The sequence below is a fragment of the Anser cygnoides genome, chromosome 6 (assembly GCF_040182565.1).
Source record: "Anser cygnoides isolate HZ-2024a breed goose chromosome 6, Taihu_goose_T2T_genome, whole genome shotgun sequence".
Classification (NCBI taxonomy): domain Eukaryota; kingdom Metazoa; phylum Chordata; class Aves; order Anseriformes; family Anatidae; genus Anser; species Anser cygnoides.
Window position 1 is genome coordinate 20,102,591 of NC_089878.1, and position 8,379 is coordinate 20,110,969.

The 8,379-nt window shown below is 37.0% G+C and overlaps 1 long non-coding RNA gene across 1 annotated transcript; it reads left to right on the forward strand.

Moving 5' to 3' along the window:
• Window positions 1–407: 407 nt before the first annotated feature.
• On the forward strand, window positions 408–7,672 carry LOC106029864 (uncharacterized). Its single transcript, XR_001203373.3, has 4 exons — window positions 408–2,328; window positions 5,253–5,291; window positions 6,738–6,815; window positions 7,372–7,672. It is a non-coding gene; the product is annotated as an uncharacterized lncRNA (long non-coding RNA).
• Window positions 7,673–8,379: the final 707 nt, after the last annotated feature.

Genomic DNA, 8,379 nt, shown 5'->3' on the forward strand with positions numbered 1-8,379 from the left:
CGCAATGTCACATGCATTTAGGAAATAATAAAAAAAGAAGCAATTTTTAAGCCAGGCCACTTACCAAGCCAAAGCTGTAAAGGAAAATAATTTTTAAGTGGAAGCTGGTTGCAGTCCTAACTCAGAGGTGCTGCCACCTGTCATAATAAAATAGTTGTGTTTATGTAGAACCCTACACCCAAGGACCTCAATGTTAAGACTGTTAAACCTCATAACATCCCAGTGAGGGACCTAATAATAGCATATCTGTTATGCAGATGAAGGAGATAAAACTGAGTTAAATGACTTGCCCAAGAATTCACTGTCTGTTACTGGCAAAAAAAAAATTGAACTAATTGACCTCTTCTTTCCAAACCCTGTTTTAACCCTCAGATGATTCTTCTTCCTCATCCACAAATATTTCACTTGCAGCTTATCTTAATATGTTTTATAGAAACAGCCAGATAACTCTAATATGTCTGAATTATGCAGTGTGTTTTCCAATACAAAAAATATATCTGACATATTAAGCATATTTATTTTTCTCTGTCTCCTCCAGTTCATAGGTTCATCTAAATGATAAGGCATTATGAGGCCCAATATTTTATTTTTCATTTGGAGATTTGTAGAGAGCATTTTTTTCTTTCCCTACCACCTCAACAGATTATTTTATCTACTACACAAGCTAAGTTCATACCTCATTTCTGCCATTGATATGGCTATTTTCTACAACGTGAATGAAGTACCTGGTGTGATAAATATTAAAGTGTATCTGCAGTTTCATTTTCACATACAATTGACACTTTTCAAAGAAGAAAACTATTGCTGCAGTATTTACTAAGTGTCTCTATTTTAATTCTGATCTTCCTGGATAGTATTCAATACAGCAAGCTGGTAAAGCAATTCAATATCATTTCTCTTCATTTATGACCAAGTTATATTATTTCAAGATAATCATGCAGTTGTAGAATGAGTTATGTTTATGGCATACCATTCATATTGGAAAATGTGCATATAGATATTGCAATAATTCTAATATTCCATTTCACTACCTTTTCAGTGACAAGAAAATGCGGTATTCTACTACACTGAGTTACAAATGCTATACAACGTAATCTTGCTGAAATACCTGTTTGCATTTTAGTTAATAATAATCCCTCAGTATTACCAAAAAATTAAGATTCAGATGAATATCAAGTCTGTGCATTCATAAATGCTGTGTATTTTCACTTTTTTAAACCCTGCCTATTAATTGACTTTGTCATGTTAGCTTAGTATATTAAAAACATACAACTATAGTGATTTATATCAGTGTTTGAACTCTCCTAACAGTTTAATGTAATCTTTCTCTTGCTACTAATGTGGAAATATTTCTACATCGTGCCTTTGCAAATAGGCTGTCTTCCTTCATTGGAAGGACAATTGGCTGGACAATTTGATTGCAATATTTTTTAGCTGTCTTTCTGGAGAAAGGGAAGTCAATTGTCTTGGTTAAGAAAGGCAGAAGTTGGGAAAGAGGTCTTTTGGTCTGACACAGTTACTGAACTGTTGGAAGATTCTGCAGTGGTCCAAGTCCCATTCGGTTACTATACAGTATCTGCCATGTTCTATCAAAAAACCTAGAAGAACTGGTGGAGTAGTACTACTGGGAAGTAGTCACTTCTGGGTAGTGCTGGTGGGAAAAATAGAATTTAAAAATCAGGACAAAAGTCGTCATGCCACATGCACAGCCTCTGTTTAACTCAATTAATGGTGAATGTTAACTCGTCAACAGAAATGCTGTCAATTCTGATAGAATTTTTGACATCCTCTTTACCTATCCTTGATCAAATCTAGACATGTTTTTAGGAGAGCAAATCAGTTATTTAATGCAGTATAGCTATCATTCATTGTCATAAATGTGAAAAGTTAAATGACTATTTTCCTGGTATAAACTATTAGTTCTGTAGCCTACGTTTCAAGAGGAAGGGAGAGATAATTGCAATTACAGGAATTTTGGCACAGTGGTTATTCAATTTTGAGTTGCTGGACATGAACAGGGAATACTGTGTCACACAGGTTTATTTTTGCTGCCTTCATGCTTAAGAGAAATTTAAAAAATTATAACTATTATTTGTGTACATTCTGCAGTGCTATGGCTGAGCCTGGTAATGTTAATTTCTGAGATTCCTGCACATGATATGCTGCTGTTGCTGAACCAAAAAAAAAATATAATAATAACCAAAAACGAATGGAACAGTTGTGGACAAGGAGCATCAGTTTCAATGAGAAAGAAATATGTAGCTCCCAGAATCTGCAGATCCTGTTACCAGTGAGGAATGAGTTGAAGACCTCACTTAACTTTATGAGGTAAGTATCTGAGAGAAAGGCCTATGTGCAAAAGGGGTATGAGGGAGATTTGTCATAGAAAACAAGTGAAATCTAGAGATCAGTTCTCTGGATGCTGACAGTGGTGCTTGTACATTGTTGTGTGTCCAAGTGTGGCCGTCGTTTCTGAGGAAAAAAACGCTGTGACTGGAGTTTGAAATGCACTAACCTAAACATATGGGCTCAAAGGGAAATGTCATTTCCTAATGGTTCTATGTCATTTTGCAGTTTACTTTGGCGCTAAGAAATAAGGGTGTTGCAATCAAAAAGGAAGAACTAAAGCAAATTTAATTTAGGGAGACACTGGGATGTTAACAACACACAGAACAATTATTAAGGTCAACTTCTTCCTGCAGTTTGGACAAAATATATTTTAAATGTTTAAGTTGTACTAATCCAGCTTTAGAAAGCCTCCCTAATGTACTGACAGATTACAAGAAATGCTAAACAATAACTGGTGCAGCTAAGACAAAGCATTAGGGCTGGGTGAGAAAGGAAAACAAGCAATGGATGCAGAGCCTCAGGGTGGGAAATATTTTCTTCAGGCATTTTTTCATCACTTCCTATAACCTGCTCGCTCTCAAGTAAAGGGCAGTGTATTTCCAGTTTAGTTTAGGAGGATTACATACACTGTTTGCTAACCGCAATATTATATTTTTGTTTTTGTTTTGCCAGAGTTTTGGTTATATTAAATATTCTTGGGCTGGGTGAATGATAGGGAAGAGGAAGATATGAATGTTTCTGTCCCCAAAGCCCAGTGGACTACTAAGCTGTGTTAGCTTCAGGACTTGCTACCTTTTTACCTGAATGGATTTGAAGCATAATATATTCAAGAACTCCATATCACCATCTTAAAACTTACTCTGTTAAAGTTTTCAAAAGGATGGGGGGGATGGGAGGTGGGTCAGAGAAGGTGCCCCTAGACTGTCCTTTACAGTTCTTTCACTTGTTATGAAATACTTTTATGCAACTGAGTGAAATGTGGTTAAAACTGACTAGGAGTTTAGAGTAATTACCTTAGAATGCTTGGATCAAAATGGTAGGTTTCTGGATACAGCTCTCTAATATGGCTAGACAAGGAGAGATTATAAGCTGATGGCCTACTCTTACTGTTTGGATTTCTACTGGGTTGTTATGTGAACAGGAGGATAAAGCAAGTATCACAGCTTTTCCTTTTTTTTTTTTTAAGGTATTTTAGAGATTAACATTTTTCTTGACCTGAAATTCTTCTTTTGGCAAGAAAAACTCAACAGCCAGACTTGCAGTCCTATCAAATTGCATTTCACATCTTAATATCTCACAGTGCTTTTTTTTACAAAAATGTAAATTTATCTTGAAATCATTTTGGATTATTAGTGAAGCAAAACAGAACATTTTCTTTAATATTTGTTATTTTTACTAGCTACAGATTCAGGATTCCTTTGGACTAAATGAGCCACCGAGCTTTCCCATGGATGGGGAAAATGCTATTGACCTAATTTGCAGGCTAGAAAACAAAGATCCAATAAGTTAAACTAGCTACTATTGTTAATCCCATATATGATGTGTGACAGAAGAGAACCCAGCACGTTAGCTCTCTAAGTTTTGTGTAAAGCTCTGGTAAAGTGCTTTTATGGCTGTAACACAATAGAGCTCTCCACAGTGTAGTGGAAGGTTAGAGGCGACAGGCTGAACTAATAAAACCATCTAACCCATAGGTAAATGAGTAAGCAGAGTGATTTTCATCACAGTACCAACTTAATATGTTGGTTGTAAGAGGAGGGATGGTGTAGCACATGAACAGAAACATGCATTTTGTAGTACAAGAGGGTAGATTGTTGCTGGCTTATTGCCTGACCTGGAGTTAGCCAAAGAATTTAGCCCTTGTTTTGGAGAGGTTGACTGCTGGGATTTTGTCCTACAAGGAAGATATTCTAAATCTACAAATATAATTTGGTGAGAGGAGGCCAAATTTGGGCCTGTCAACTTTGACACATCCCTTAAAAGATTCCAAATGATAGAAATGGTGTGTAAGAGAGTTGTAACAAAGGAGAGGTTTTCAGTTCTTTTAGCAGAGAGCTACATAATCACACTTTCTTGCAGAAGCATTCAGTGTGAAGATCTGTCAATAGAAATCTCAAACTGTGAATATACAATTGAGCTTTATTATCCCTTTGTTATTTTGTAACTACATAGGTATGACAGACAGAAACTGATTTTAAAAGAAATTCACGATTGTCAGTGTGTCACATGCATGAATCCCACTGCTGGAAGTTTTTCAGTAAATCAGCATCTTTGGGTAGGTGCACCAAGTGCCATATTTTAACAAAATGTTTTTGCTCACAGTAACAGTCAAGTTCTTAATTTAAAGAGAACGAACATCCTAACATTTTGTTACAGCCTTGCATAGCAGACAGATGGTGCTCTGTCTCACAAAGAGCAAGCATGGAATAGCACAGTTATAAGTACCAGATAAAAGGTGCTACAGGGACAGAATGTGTAGAAAAAGCCTCAGTTCGACCATTTGCCGTGGCAACCCCAGGAGCAGACTTGAGTGAATAGGCACTGTATTGTAAACAAGAATCATGCATAAGACACCCCAGGTCTCCTCAGGAGTCCTTTGACTCTCTAAGGAGTGCAGTAGAAGAGTATGCAGAGGTCTTCAAACTTTCACATTACCAGCAGGACTATTTGTGTATGTTTGGGTCTTAAGGATTTATGGTGCTACTCTTCTTGGCTGGGCTTGAAAACCTGCCACACAGAAGGCAGAGAGGTATGGAAGCCTCTAGTGAACTTCAGAGTTCTGTCTTTCATGGGAGGTTAAGAGAAGGGAGCAAAACTCTGCCTGAGGGGACTTCTGTTTTTAAGGGTTAACTTTATTTTGGATTTTATAGTTTACTTGTTATTAATTTGTTTCTGGGTTTCAGGAAGGATATGTTGGCTGTGTTTCATCTGCCAGATCAAAGGTACTGTTTATTGCACTTTCATAAAAGAAATGTTTTTCCTATCTTGTGCCAAATCTCAGCTGCTTCTGCCTTTACCTGTGCTCAGGTTTGGGGGTTTCCATTTTTAGTACAGATAGGGTTTGAATTATACAGACACGGGCAAAAAGCATCTGCTAAAATGTGCACGTAACAAACATTTGCCTGAGCAGGCACTAGATTTTCTGCAACCTTGTTTCTCCAACATATTTATTTAATGCATAATCTATTGAAGGAAACAACAACTTAGTTCCCTTAATACCATTTCTGACAAACCCACACACAAATTCTCCAACAGTGCAAACCTACGGCTGAGTGGACGGAACGACTGAACAGCGAAGCAGAGAAGGGGGGCTGACGGGGCTGTTCCCTAAACAACAAGCCCACACTGAGTGACAGCTTGTTTGTGTATTGAGTGATGTGCAGGATCTGGTTCAAAATCTCACAATGGAATCACTGCTCTGTGACAGTGACTGTAATGTACTTCAATTCAGCACCCTCCACAGGAGCAACAAAGGCCAAAGAATCCGCCACAAGTGTGCTTAACTTTTCAAAAAGAGTAACTCTGTGAAAACAGGGAAACTCACTAAAAAGAAGCTAAAATGGGCCACTAAACCAATTAAATCCTTCCAGGGAGCAAGAAGATGCTCCATCTGGGCAGAGGATGCAACAGCAGAGCATCCCCCATCCTTTGGGAAAGATGCAAGAAAGAGTAAAAGGAGGCCAGCATAGCTACTCAGCAAAGGAATGAAAGTTACTAGAATTAGCAAGGGAAATTATTCACAAAGCTGAAGTTCTGTTCAAACAAAGAAAGCAGGAAGGACTGTAAACTGTGGAAGACTAGAGAACTCTAATCAGTCTGGCCAAAAGCATTCAAGGAATAACTGGTTTAATCTACTTCTTAGATTTGAACTGGTCACTGTGAAATAAGTGTAGCATGCTTTTTTTTTTTTTTTTTTTTTTTGACTTTTCCAAAGCAGTGATTTCATCTGCATAGTTTTAGTATCTTTTCACACCTGGAAGTGCATAGATTTTAAAAGACTGTGTTTGTGCATCTACCTAAAACCATCTTTCCAGCATTTGCATTGTCATCTGTATTTTATTTAAACTTGTCAACAGTTTTTTTTTGCTAATGGATAGTGTTTGAGAAACACATAATATCAACTAGTTTCTCATACTGCTTTGTTTCACTGCAGAGAATCAAGGTTCTGAAACTGCCTATGTTAGTATATTTAACATTTAGGTTGATTAGGAATGTTCTACAACAGGATTTCATTTGAAAATGCTGACTGATCAAAAATGTAATTTTTTCAAAATATGTATGGGTTTTATAAGCTTCTGTTCAGCTTCGATGTTTTTAGCTTCCCAGTTTGGAGGTATTTTGTTTATTTGTTGATTATATGATTATATATTTTTTTTTCTTTCACACAGAAATGTTCTGCAAATGAGGGATTCTGTGATTTGACCAGTTCTGTTTGAGCTGCACCTTGGGGGCAGAAGCATCCTCAGGTAATTTTTCTGAGTTTTCTGGTTTTTAAATGACTGTTAAAAAGACCACAAATGTGTTAATAATAGAATTATAATTGGATTGATCCAAGATAAAGGATCAATATACTACTCTTCCTAAGAAATTTAACAACTTTATTACAGTTCCCCTATGCCTGGTACTCCACTAAGGTGCTATCTGCCTTACTTTTTATTGAAACAACATTCAGACCCTGAACTGTCCCAATTTGATTAAATACACACAATTTATTAAGCATTCTGGAAAGAAAAAAGCTGCAAAGGAGCACACTGCCCTGAAGTCAGGCTCATTTGGCAGGTTTCATATTAACTTGATAGTAATTATGATCTCCATCGAGTGAGACAGGGAGTGAATAAGATATTTAACACTGTGTGCTTTGGCTGTGAAAACCTTTTCAACTTGTGCTTTCAATTTCTGGATTTCGGTGTTATTAAAATATTTATGTGGGTATATTTTAAAAGAAATAATTATACTTTTCTCCACACACACTTTTTTTAATCTCTCAGAGACATTTTCCTCTGTTTGCTGTCTGTTTCCCAGAGATGGATGCTCTAACCACCATATAGAGCAGGACCATAAATATCCTTTTCCAGCACTGGAGCTGCAGTTTTGCAGTATAGTGAAATCTATCATCTCACTCAACATAAGCTGCAATCTGTCTGCATCAGAAAACGCCCCAGAACTTTCTACCCACAGTGACTGGATTAAATTATGGTTTTAATTTAAGAGATTTGATGCGTATATTCCAGGTAATACAGGTCTTTCTGTATAGTTCTTGTATGTATAAATTGCCCTTTCTCTCTACTATACATTGTAGATTCTTGTGTGATTTTATGTAACACTTGTTTTTCAGAGTCTTATGTTGAACTCTGTGGAGAGTTCCCTAAATATACACGTACTGGCTATGTCAATACTCAGAGTGAGTATCATGCCTGAACAACTTCTAAGTTCTGTAATACCATTTTCTCACGGTGAAACCACTGGCTGCCAGAAAAAAATGCAGCATTCTTGGAAAGAGAATTTCAGCTGTAAGTTGTCTAGAGTGTTGTAATTATCGGTATAGAATCAGGATAGAAGTGCTTATAAATTCTTAAGATGCAACTCTCCTGTAAGCCGGAAAGGTATCTTAAAAGCTCTACAGTGTAAAAGGTACCAAGAGAACAAATTTGGCCATGTTCCATGTGCCTCTGTGCCATATTCAGTCAGGTCTGAAGCTCCTGGCAAAGTGTGATTTTTTTTTTTTTTAGTTATATGAAGCTTATAGTTAAAAGCTTACTACATACATTTACTAGATCTAGTAGTAGATCTCCTGGGTCTTGTTTCTTGTGCCTTTCTAAGGCACTCCTCCTTGGAGAGGGGACTAGAAGGAATGGGAGGGTAACACCAGTTTCTCAGAAGCAGAGTAGTGGAGTCATGCTTCTAATCCAGTCGGAAGCATGAATGATAAATGACTTGCAGCAATGTGGAGGGCAAAATATGGACATGCTACAATAAGAGATTTCTGAGAACTCCAAATTTTGGCACCCATGACAACCTGTGACGTGATTA